The sequence below is a fragment of the Phocoena phocoena genome, chromosome 1, assembly GCF_963924675.1.
Source record: "Phocoena phocoena chromosome 1, mPhoPho1.1, whole genome shotgun sequence".
Classification (NCBI taxonomy): domain Eukaryota; kingdom Metazoa; phylum Chordata; class Mammalia; order Artiodactyla; family Phocoenidae; genus Phocoena; species Phocoena phocoena.
In genome coordinates, this window is record NC_089219.1 from 28,332,073 (window position 1) to 28,345,074 (window position 13,002).

Genomic DNA, 13,002 nt, shown 5'->3' on the forward strand with positions numbered 1-13,002 from the left:
TTATTCCAGACTCTAGCTGTTTTAGTAGTTCTATGAGGATTGCAAGTCCTGGGTGTGTTTGGCATATGGATCCTTCTTCTTCATCTCCATTCTGTTTCTTCCCCACAAAATTTTGAATCAAAGCGTTTATGATATTGGCCAATCACGGAATTTCGTTAGCTGAGGTTAATTTGACCCTTTAATAGAAATGAGAGAAGTCTAAAAAGCCTCCTAGAAACTTTAACCTTGAAAGACTTTACAGTATGTCCCATTTTTCAGATGGGGGTGACAGGTTGTTTTTTGGGGTTTTTTCAATAAATAAACTCTTTAACTACAATAAAAATTTAAAAGTAGGCCTTTTGACATTGTGTACTTACGGTTCTGTCCCTCTGCCTGTAACAAATTTTGTTTTTGTTACCAAGAACTATGTGAAAGAAGTAAATCTGCCCCAGTTCTGTATGATTAATTCCATCTGTGTTTGTCATTTCTGACTGGAAAACTTCTTACTTCCAGACCTTGTTTGATATGGAGGAAAAACAGTTGGATTGTCTGATAAGTCTGCCAATAAACTATCCAGAAACATCAGGTGTAATAGTCCCCACTATACAAATTTTATGGTTTATATAAACACTAATATTTCCCCTTCTGTAGAAAAACAAATATATGGCATAGTAGATAAACTATTGTAAAACACTAGAGAGAAAAAGAAAATCTGTATCTTTTAATTGAGAACAGCCAATATCCAGGTAAATGGCTGTACCAGGATGTCAACTGCATGTTAGTCCATACAGTTGTCCAGATCCTGAATTAATTCGTAAAAGGCAATATTAATTATTGGTCATTCCTCATAAGCATAGCCATTGATATGTATGTCTGGTTATTTGCTTTTTAAAATTTTATTAAAATTATGTTAAACTACATTTTCCCCCCCCAGGGGAGAAAAATTTTATCAAATAAGAGAAAACATTAAATTATCCATTCTGTTCTTTTTTGTTTTTTAAACACTTGGGTTTTCACCTTGCAGGAACCACAGAAATATTCCCGTAGAATAAAACAGTATATTTGTATTTGATGGGTGAATTATTCCTTTTTGTTATGTCTTGAAAGAATTTTAAATATTTTTTCCTGTTTGACCCTATTGGTATGACCCAACAGATGGCATATTACAAAGAAAGAGAGCATTTTTCAGAAAATTGTTTGATTTTTACTCAGTCCAGAAAACATACTGTTGCACTGCAAAATCTTTTCAAAAGTTTTTTTCCCATCAAAGACTTGTTCTGATTCTTAATCTATTAACTATATTCAAAGCCCTGAAAGCTAGCAGTATCAAGTATCACGTATATATTTCATTTCAGGCAGACTTTTTGTTTTTTTGAGATTCACAAAGCTTGCCTCGTTCAACTGGAATCATTTTGAAATCATGAAATTAGAATAAATAATATATCCATTCTTAAGTATAAATACATATTTAATTTGGGAATGTGAGACTAAGTGGCATTTTCCTTAGAGTCTAGAGCTATATTGGTATTGTGCAAATATACCTTCAAATTCCACAGATTGTTTCTATCTACCTGCCCTGTGGCATTCCTAATTTTGTATAGTAGGACTTTCCCAAAAAGTTTTAAGTAAAATGAAATTCTGTAAATGAATCCCAGTTTTTCTAGTAAATTCACATTTTAATTTTCCATGCAAATAGAAAAGTTCCCTATGGTTCTGAGCTGAAATTTTAGGAAAGAATTAAGCAATAATACCCCCAACTCCTCTTGTCTGTCATCATCATAATTTATTATCATCATTGAAAAACTAATAATTGAGAGGCATTGTTACAGAGTGGGAAGATCGGAAGCTTCAGAGCCTAGTCTTTCTACTTACTGTTTGTATATCTTTAGGTAAGTTACCTAACCTCTCTGTGATTGTTTTCTCATGAAGTGAGAATAATAATAACTATTTATAACTTGTCCCTGGCACATGGTAGGTTTTCAAATGTCAACTATTTTTTACTTATATGAAAATTCTAGGCATATAGTAAAATTTTAAATAAGGGCTAATTCCCGCACTGCAGCCTGAATTTTCACTAAGTTCAGTGCTTCAGATTGTGCAAAACATAATACCCAACATCATCAGTTCTATATATTTGAATCAAATACTTAGAAAAACTAAATACTATATACACTAAATCATAAGTTCTTCACTCATGTGCTTATATGCATATGAATTGTAATCAACATTACAAAAATCCATTGATACACTTCACTGCATTGAAGAAGGTAAGAAGTAATACATGGTATATCAATGGATACAAGAAGAGCATGTGATACAGTTTTTTGGGTTTTTTGGGGTTTTTTGCGGTACGCAGGCCTCTCCCGTTGTGGAGCACAGGCTCCGGATGCACAGGCTCAGTGGCCATGGCTCATGGGCCCAGCCGCTCCGCGGCATGTGGGATCTTCCCGGACCGGGGCACGAACCCGTGTCCCCTGCATCGTCAGGCGGACCCTCACCACTGCGCCACCAGGGAAGCCCCTTTTTTTTAATTGGAGAAACTCTTTAATCTGTGAAATTTCTTTTACTTGGTAATGGTTATATACCACCACATAGGAAGAAGACAGCTGTACAATATACATCTTCATTCTTCTTCCTCATTACAGAACCCCTGTCCCCCGCACATTCTGAACCCCTGTAGCTTCCTGGTAAGAGACTGTATTTTCCAGGCTATCTTGCAACTAGGTGTAAACAAGTGACTAGGTTTTGACCAGTGGGATGGAAGCAGAAATAAATAACCAGGCCACATCCTTAAAAGGAAAGAGCCCACCCTCCTCTTCTAATTTCCTCTTTCCCATGCACCAGAATGTAAACATAGCCAGTGGTCATGGCAAACCAGTTTTGTCTATGTGGGAAAGGGCAACGTACCTTAAGCACATTAATCTCATGGAGCAGCCACTTATCTCCTGAACTGCCTGCTACCTCAGACCTTCACATAAAAAAGAAAGAAACCTTCCATCTTACTGAAGCCATTGTTATTTGGCCTCTACTAAAGTAGCCAAACCAGTATCCTAACTAATAGACCTGCTATGCCCAGTATCATGCTACTACTTAATATAGAACTGGAAGTTCTGATCCAGACTATAAGGAAAGAAAAAGAAACAGCTTATCAATGTTGGCAAGTGAGAAGTAAAACTCATATTTAAGTCATTATTTTCAGATGTTCAGGAACATCTATAAAAAACCAAGAGAGAGAATTCCCTGGCAGTCCAGTGATTAGGACTCCATGCTTTCACTGCTGTGAGCCCGGGTTCGATCCCTGGTCAGGGAACTTAAGATCCCACAAGCCATGCCACGAGGCCAAAAATAAAAATTAAGCCAAAAGAAACAACATACCATTAAAAACAAGTTTAAGGCTGTTTACTATAAAATAAGTTTATAAAAACTTCAGGCATTTTCCCACAAGAGCAATAGCCAATTAGATAATGTAATTAAAAGGAAAAGATACTATTCACAGTAGCTATGCAAGCTATAAAGTATTTAGTGATTAATCATATCTGTCAATAAAGGATGACAAACAGATGACAAGCTCAGAGAAGATGCTTGTGTAAAACCATCAAAGGATTTATGCCTCGAATATACAAAAACTGCTGAATTGTAAAGAAAACAAAGAATGATAGTTCATAGATGAGGAGCCCAAAAGGGTAACAAATATATGATCATGGGATTTTATAAAAGAGCTGTCACTTTACATCCTTAAGACTGGCCAAAATTAGAAAAATTGATAATGCCAAGTGGTGGTGGTGATGTAGGGACATAAAAACCCTTACATATTGCAAGAATAAGTGTAGAACTGTGTATATCCATTCTGTAGAGCAATTTTAAACATCAAGTTAAAGAAGGTTGATAGTTTTTACTAAGAAATTTCCCCTTTCCTCTCATTAAATAAATGATTGTTATTAAGTGGTCTTTTCTGTGTGTGTGTCCATGTAATTTTTATCCTTATTCATTTGCCAGAATACCTTGATGGATTTTTCTAATATTGAACCATCCCTGCATTCCTTGATGAAATACTAATTAATTGTGATTTTTAAATATATATATATATATATATACACACACACTATTGGATTAGATATATAATTTTTATCAAGTTAAGGATATTACCTTCCTAGTTTGCCATCAGTTTTTCTTTATGTGTTAAACTTACCAAATGCTTTTTTTTTGGATTTCTCTATATAGTCATCTTACTAATCTGTCTTTGTTAATGTTGTGAAGTACATTGAATGGTTCTTCCATCCCTTGGATACACCTTTGTTAATATATATATGTACTGTTAGATTTGGCTTGCTAATATCTTACTTAGTTTTTGTTGTGTTTTTACATCTATAATCAAAAGTGAAAAATTTTCTTCCCTTGAATTCTCATCTGATTTTGGAATCATTGTTAGAAAAAGAGGCAAATTTTATTCTTTTTCCATTTTGTGGAACAATTTATATAAAACTTATATTCTGAAAGTGTAGTCAAACTATAAAACTTTTAATTCAGTTTAAATTCAAAATTCCTCTAAGGGCATGTCTTTGCCATTTTGGTTTATGTAATGCTCATTGGTCTATTCAAGTTCTTGTTGTCAATTTGGATTTTTTATATTTCTCTATAATTTTCTCAGTTTCATCTGTATGTTCAGGTTTATTAGCATATGGTTCATAATTCCTTATTCCATTCTATATTTTTTGTTCTTCTGTTTTGTTTGCATTTTCTTTTTCCTGATCAGTCTTTTTTCTTTTTTTCTTCCTTTTTAAATTTTTATTGGAGTGTAGTTGATTTACAATGTTCTGTTAGTTTCTGCTATAGAGCAAAGTGAATCAGTTAAACATATACATATATCCACTCTTTTAGATTTTTTCACATATAGGTCATCACAGAGTATTGAGTAGAGTTCCCTGTACTATACGGTAGGTCTTTATTATCTATTTTATATATAATAGTGTGTATATGTCAATCCCAATCTCCCAATTTATCCATCCCCCCTTCCCCCCCTCCCCGGTAACTATAAGATTGTTTTCTACATCTGTGGCTCTCTGTTTTATAAATAAGTTCATTTGTACCATTTTTTAAGATTTCGTAGGTAAGCGATATCATATGGTATTTGTCTTTGTCTGATTTATTTCACTCAGTATAACAATCTCCAGGTCCATCCATGTTGCTGCAGATGGCATTATTTCATTCTTTTTTATGGCTGAGTAACATTCCATTGTATATATGTATCACATCTTCTTTATCCATTCATCTGTCGGTGGACGTCTAGGTTGCTTTCATGTCCTGGCTATTGTAAATAGTGCTGCAATGAACATTGGGGTGCATGTATCTTTTAGAATTACAGTTTTCTCTAGGTATATGCCCAGGAGTGGGATTGCTGGATCATATGTTAGCTCTATTTTTAGTTTTTTAAGGAACCTCCATACTTTTCTCCATAGTGGCTGTACCAGTTTACATTCCCACCAACAGTGTAAAAGGGTTCCGTTTTCTTCACACCCTCTCCAGCATTTATCGTTTGTAGATTATTTTATGATGCCCATTCTGACCAGTGTGAGGTGATACCTCACTGTGGTTTTGATTTGCATTTCTCTAATAATTATTGATGTTGAGCATCTTTTCATTTGCTTTTTAACCATCTGTATGTCTTCTTTGGAGAAATGTCTATTTAGATCTTTTGCCCATTTTTTGATTGGGTTGTTTGTCTCTTTGTTATTGAGCTGCATGAGCTCTTTGTATACTTTGGAGATTAATCTCGTCAGTAGCTTTATGGCAAATGTTTTCTCCCATTCTGTGGGTTGTCTTTTTGTCTTGTTTATGGTTTCCTTTCCTGTGCAAAAGCTTTTACGTTTCATTAGGCCCCATTTATTTTTGTTTTTATTTTTATTACTCTAGGAGGTGGATCAAAAAAGATCTTGCTTTGATTTATGTCAGAGAGTGTTCTGCCTATGTTTTCCTCTAAGACTTTTTTTTTTTTTTTGCAGTACGTGGGCCTCTCACTGTTGTGGCCTCTCCCGTTGCGGAGCACAGGCTCCAGACGTGCAAGCTCAGCGGCCATGGCTCACGGGCCCAGCCGCTCTGTGGCATGTGGGATCGTCCCAGACTGGGGCACGAACCCACGTCCCCTGCATCAGCAGGCGGACTCTCAACCACTGCGCCACCAGGGAAGCCCCCTCTAAGAGTTTTATAGTGTCCGGGCTTACATTTAGGTCTTTGACCTATTTTGTGTTCATTTCAGTGTATGGTGTTAGTGAGAATTCTAATTTCATTCTAGTTGTCCAGTTTTCCCAGCACCACTTACTAAACAGGCTGTCTTTTCTCCATTATATATCCTTGCATCCTTTGTCATGGATTAGTTGACCATAGGTATATGGGTTTATCTCTGGACTTTCTATCCTGTTCCACTGATTTGTATTTCTGATTTTGTGCCAGTATCATACTATTTTGATTACTGTAGCTTTGTAGTATAGTCTGAAGTCAGGGAGCCTGATTCCTCCAGCTCTGTTTCTCAGAATTGCTTTGGCTATTCGGGGTCTTCTATGTTTCCATAAAAATTATAAAAGTTTTTGTTCTAATTCTATGAAAAATGCTATTGGTAATTTGATAGCGATTGCATTGAATCTGTAGATTGCTTTGTGTATTATAGTCATTTTGATAATATTGATTCTTCCAATCCAAGAACATGGTATATCGCTCCATCTGTTTGTGTCATTTTGATTTCTTTCATCAGTGTTTTATAGTTTTCTGAGTATAGGTGTTTTGCCTCCTGAGGTAGGTTTATTCCTAGGTATTTTAATCTTTTTATTGTGATGGTAAATAGGATTGTTTCCTTAATTTCTCTTTCTCATCTTTTGTCGTTAGTATATAGGAATGCAAGAGATTTCTGTGCATTAATTTTGTATCCTGCAACTTTACCAAATTCATTGATGAGCTCCAGTAGTTTTCAGGTGGCATCTTTAGAATTTTCTATGTACAGTATCATGTCATCTGCAAACACTGACAGTTTTACTTCTTCTTTTCCAATTTGGATTCCTTTTATTTCTTTATCTTCTCTGATTGCCATGGCTAGGACTTCCTAAACTGTTGAATAAGAATGCTGAGAGGGTACATCCTTGTCTTGTTCCTGATCTTAGAGGAAATGCTTTCAGTTTTTCACCATTGATAATGGTTTGTCATATATGGCCTTTACTATGTTGAGGTGGGTTCCCTGTATGCCCACTTTCTGGAGAATTTTTTCATAAATCAGTGTTGAATTTTGTCAAAAGCTTTTTCTGCATCTATTGAGATGATCATATGGTTTTTATTTTTTAATTTGTTAACATGGTGTATCAAATTGATTGATTTACGTATATTGAAAAGTCCTTGAATTCCCGGGATAAATCCCGCTTGATCAGGGTGTATGATCTTTTGATGTGTTGTTGGATTTGTCTTGCCTGTATTTTGTTGAGTATTTTTGCGTTTATGTTCATCAGTTATATTGGCCTGTAACTTTCTTTTTTGTGGTATCTGTCTAGTTTTGGTATCCGGGTGATGGTGACCTCATAGAATGAGCTTGGGAGTGTTTCCTCCTCTGCAATTTTTTGAAGAGTTTGAGAAGGATGGGTGTTAACTCTTCTCTAAATGATAGAATTTGCCTATGAAGCCATCTGTTCCTGGACTTCGGTTTGTTGGAAGTTTTTTTTTTTTTTTTTTTTGCGGTACGCGGGCCTCTTATTGTTGTGGCCTCTCCCGTTGTGGAGCACAGGCTCCGGATGCGCAGGCTCAGCGGCCATGGCTCATGGGCCTAGCTGCTCCGCGGCATGTGGGATCTTCCCGGACCGGGGCACGAACCCGTGTCCCCTGCATTGGCAGGCAGACTCTCAACCACTGCGCCACCAGGGAAGCCCTGTTGGAAGTTTTTTAAATTACAGTTTCAATTTCAGTACTCGTTATGGGTCTGTTCATATTTTCTATTTCTTCCTGGTTCAGTCTTGGAAGATTGTCCCTTTCTAAGAATTTGTCCATTTCTTCTAGGTTGTCCATTATATTGGTATATAGTTGCTTATAGTAGTCTCTTATCCTTTATATTTCTGTGGTGTCAGTTATAAATTCTCCTTTTTCAGTTCTGATTTTATTGATTTGAGCCCTCTCCCTTTTTTCTTGATGAGTCTGGCTAAAAGTTTATCAATTTTGTGTATCTTTTTAAAGAACTAGCTTTTAGTTTCATTGATCTTTTCTATTGTTATCTTCATCTCTAGTTCATTTATTTCTGCTCTGATCTTTATGATTTCTTTCCTTCTACTAACTTTGAGCGTTTTTTTTTTCTTCTTCTTTCTCTAGTTGCTTTAGGTGTAAGGTTAGGTTGCTTATTTGAGACTTTTCTTGTTTCTTGAAGATTGTATTGCTATAAACTTCCCTCTTAGAACTGCTTTTGCTGCATCCCATAGGGGTTTTTTTGTTTGTTTTTTTAATATTTATTTGGCTGCGCTGGATCTTAGTTGCAGCACTCAGGGTCTTCGTCTCTGTTTGCAGGATGTTCGTTGCTGCATGCAGGATCTTTTTTTCTTTTTCTTTTTTTTAAGTTGTGGCATGTGGGATGTTTCAGTTGTGGCATGTGAGATCTTTAATTGCAGCATTCAGGATCTAGTTCCCTGAGCAGGGATCGAACGCAGGCCCCCTGAGTTGAGAGCGCAGAATGTTAAGCCACTGGACCCCCCGGGGAAGTCCCCCCACAGGTTTTTTATCGTGTTTTCATTGTCATTTATCTCTTGGTATTTTTTTATTTCCTCTTTGATTTCTTCGATGATCCATTGGTTGTTTAATAACATATTGTTTAGTCTCCATGTGTGTTTTTTACAGTTCTTTTTTCCCCTGTAATTTATTTCTAATCTCATAGCATTGTGGTTGGAAAAGATGATTTCAATTTTCTTAAATTTACCAAGGCTTGATTTGTGGCCCAATATGTGATGTATCCTGGAGAATGTTCCAATGTGCATTTGAGAAGAAAGTGTATTCTGCTGCTTTCAGATGGAATGTTCTATAAATATTAATTAAGTCCATCAAGTCTAATGTGTCATTTAAGGCCTGTGTTTCCTTATTGATTTTCTGTCCAGATGATCTGTCCATTGGTATAAGCGGGGTGTTAAAGTCCCCCACTATTATTGTGTCACTGTCAATCTCCCTTCTTATGGCTGTTAGCGTTTGGCTTATATATTGAGGTGCTCCTATGTTGGATGCATATATATTTACAATTGTTATATCTTCTTGGATTGATCCCTTGATCATTATGTAGTGTCCTTCCTTGTCTCTTGTAACAGTCTTTTTTAAAAAAAAAAATTTTATTTATTTAATCTTTGGCTGCGTTTGGTGTTCGTTGCTGCGCATGGGCCTTCTCTGGTTGCAGCAAGCGGGGGCTACTCTTCTTTGTGGTGCGCAGGCTTCTCATTGTGGTGGCTTCTCTTGTTGTAGAGCATGGGCTCTAGGTTCACGGGCTTCAGTAGTTGTGGCACGTGGGCTCAGTAGTTGTGGCTCATGGGCTCTAGAGTGCAGGCTCAGTAGTTGTGGCACATGGGCTTAGTTGCTCCACGGCATGTGGGATCTTCCCAGATCAGGGCTCAAACCCATGTCCCCTGCATTGGCAGGCGGATTCTTAACCACTGCACCACCAGGGAAGCCCTAACAGTGTTTATTTTAATCTATTTTGTCTGAGTATTGCTACTCCAGCTTTCTTTTGGTTTCCATTTGCATGGAATACCTTTTTCCATTACCTCACTTTCAGTCTGTATGTGGGTCTCTTGTAGACAGCATATATATGGGTCTTGTTTTTGTATCTATTCAGCCAGTCTGTGTCTTTTGGTTGGAGCATTTCATCCATTTACATTTAAGGTAATTATCAATATGTATGTTCCCACTGACATTTCCTTAATTGTTTTCAATTTGTTTTTGTAGGTCTTTTTTCTTCCCTTCCTCTTTTGTTTTCTTTGTGATTTGAATGACTATCTTTGGTGTTGTGTTTGGGTTGCTTTTTCTTTTGTGTGTGTGTATCTCTTGTAGTTTTTTGGTTTGCTGTTCCCATGAGGTTTTGATATAGCCGTCTATATATATAGAAGGTGGTTTTAAGTTGCTGGTCTCTTTCCTGCCTAGAGAAGTTCCTTTAGCATTTGTTGTAAAGCTGGTTTGGTTGTGCTGAATTCTCTTAGCTTTTGCCTGTCTGTAAAGCTTTTGATTTCTCCATCGAATAGGAATGAGAGCCTTGCTGGGTAGAGTATTCTTGGTTGTAGGTTTTTCCATTTCATCACTTTAAATATCGTGCCACTCCCTTCTAGCCTGCAGAGTTTCTGCTGAAAAATCAGCTGATAACCTTATCGGTATTCCCTTGTGTGTTATTTGTTGCTTTTTGATCAGTCTTATCTATCTTAAAAATCTTTTTAAAGAACCATCATTTGGTTTTGCCAGTGTTCTCTTTTCCATCTCTGATTTTATGAGTGTTTTTCCTCTCTTTTCTTGTTTTTTTCCCCTGTTGTTTATTCTTTTTTTCCATCATTGTTGCCCTAAATTGCTGTTTTTTTTTAAAAAAGAATTCATATTGGGTCTTTTAAATTTTTTATACATTTATGTATAGCAGTATAAAGTCATAGATTCCTATTTCATTTATTAGGTTATAATTCAATACTCATTTATTTTGATACTCAAATTGTCCTAGATTTAATCAATGGAAGCCACTTCTGGCTGGCTTCTTCGTCCCTCTGACATGTCCCCATTATTTTTTCAGCATTTAGTTACTCAGAACCAAATGTTCCAGCATTATTTTGTACTTTCCCTTCCCCAGTCTTAGACTCAGCCATGAAGCCCTAATGCCTGAGCAACTGGTACGCTTGTTGCTACTAAGATAAAATTGTTCCTATGCCCTGTCAGTGGATAGACTCAATCCATAAGCAAATATATACACGTTTATATAACTATATACAACTCTACCATCTATCTGCCTATCTATCATCTATCTGTCTATCATCTATCATCTATCTATCATCTATCTATCTATCATCTATCTATCATCTATCTGTCTATCTATCTATCTATCATCTGTCTGTCATCTATCTGAAACTGTGAGTTCATACCAGTTCTTCCAATTTGAGTTCAATACCTCGGGAGAAAGCCTTCTCCCTTTCCATGTTCATAAATCCTTTCTTAAACACTGAGAACTCTGTCTCCCATTATCTGCAATATATATAGTTATTTTCTCAATCAGTTAATGTATTTGCACAACGTAATCAGTCTCCTATTCCAGTCACCCACTGTCTCACTTGCCCTGTTGCTGGGCTGCTTCACTGTGGCCCCCTTCACCAGTGGGCTTCCGTGGGCTCCAGGCCCACCAGTTACTCCCTTTACATGCATTTACTTCCTCAAACACTAATGTCCATTCAGGGAGGGCAAGTGAAGATGGAAAAGAAGGGGTGAGTCTGTCTTCAGTTAAGTTTAAGATGTTTACATTCATTTTAACCACTGCTATTAAACCATATTTCTGCTGTTATTTCACAATTTCTACTTAGTGTACTTTTTTCCCCCCTGCTTTCCACTGAGTAGCAATGGAAAATTTTCTTCTACCTGTTTAAAAGTAATACATTCTACTTTTTTATTGATGTTAATACTAAACATGCGTGTTTACCCCTATTGGTTTCTTTAACTGTCATGTAAATCTTCTTCCTGGTAAGATTTTGGTCTTCCCAACCCTACCGTGTGGATATTGTTCAGAATTTTGGCTCTGGGTTGTTAACATACTTCATTGTTTTCCTTTCCTTCCCCTTCCTCTCTTCTCTTCCCCCTTCCTCTTCTCTCTTCCCCACTTCCTCTTCTTTCCTTCTAGCTGTTTCAGACTACAGATCTTCCTCAACTTATGATGGTGTTATGTCCCAATAAACCCATCATAAGTTGAAAATATTGTAAGTTAAAAATGCGTTTAATGGGACTTCCCTGGTGGCGCAGTGGTTAGGAATCCGCCTGCCAATGCAGGGGACATGGGTTCGAACCCTGGTCTGGGAAGATCCCACATGCCACGGAGCAGCTAAGCCCGTGCACCACAACTACTGAGCCTGAGCTCTAGAGCCTGCAAGCCACAACTACTGAGCCTGTGTGCTACAACTACTGAAGCCTATGCACCTAGAGCCCATGCTCCGGAACAAGAGAAGCCACCACAATGAGAAGCCCATGCACCGCAACGCAGAGTAGCCCCCGCTCACCTCAGCTAGAGAAAGCCCGCTTGCAGCAATGAAGACCCAGTGCAGCCAATAAATAAATTAATTTTTAAAAATGCATTTAACACACCTAACCTGAACATCATAGCTTAGCCTAGCCTACCTTAAAGGTGCCCAGAACACTTAAATTAGCCTGCATTAACATTAATTGGGCAATACCATCTTACACAAAGCCTGTTCTATAATAAAGTGTTGGATATCTCATGTAATTTATTGAATATGGTACTGAAAGTGAAAAACAGATGGGTTATATGGATGCAAAATAGTTGTGTCAGTGTTTTACCCTTGTGATCGTGTGGCTGACTGGGAGCTGTGGCAGCTGCAACTGCCCAGCATCACGAGAAGGTGTCCTTCCACATATTGCTAGCTTAGGAAACGATTAAAATTCAAAATTCAGGGCTTCTCTGGTGGCGCAGTGGTTGAGAGTCCGCCTGCCGATGCAGGGAGCGCGGGTTCGTGCCCCGGTCCGGGAGGATCCCACGTTCTGCGGAGTGGCTGGGCCCGTGAGCTACGGCCGCTGGGCCTGTGCGTCTGGAGCCTGTGCTCCGCAACGGGAGAGGCCACAACAGTGAGAGGCCCACGTAACCGAAAAAAAAAAAAAAAAATTCAAAATTCAAAAGATGGGTTTCTACTGAATCTGTATGACTTTCACACCATCATGACGTTGAAAAATCTTAAACCATCGTAAGTTGGGGACCATCTGTACAAACTTTGCCAGAGTATTTATTTGCTCACCCTTACTTCCTATATGTCTTCCCATGTCTAAATTTATTTTTCA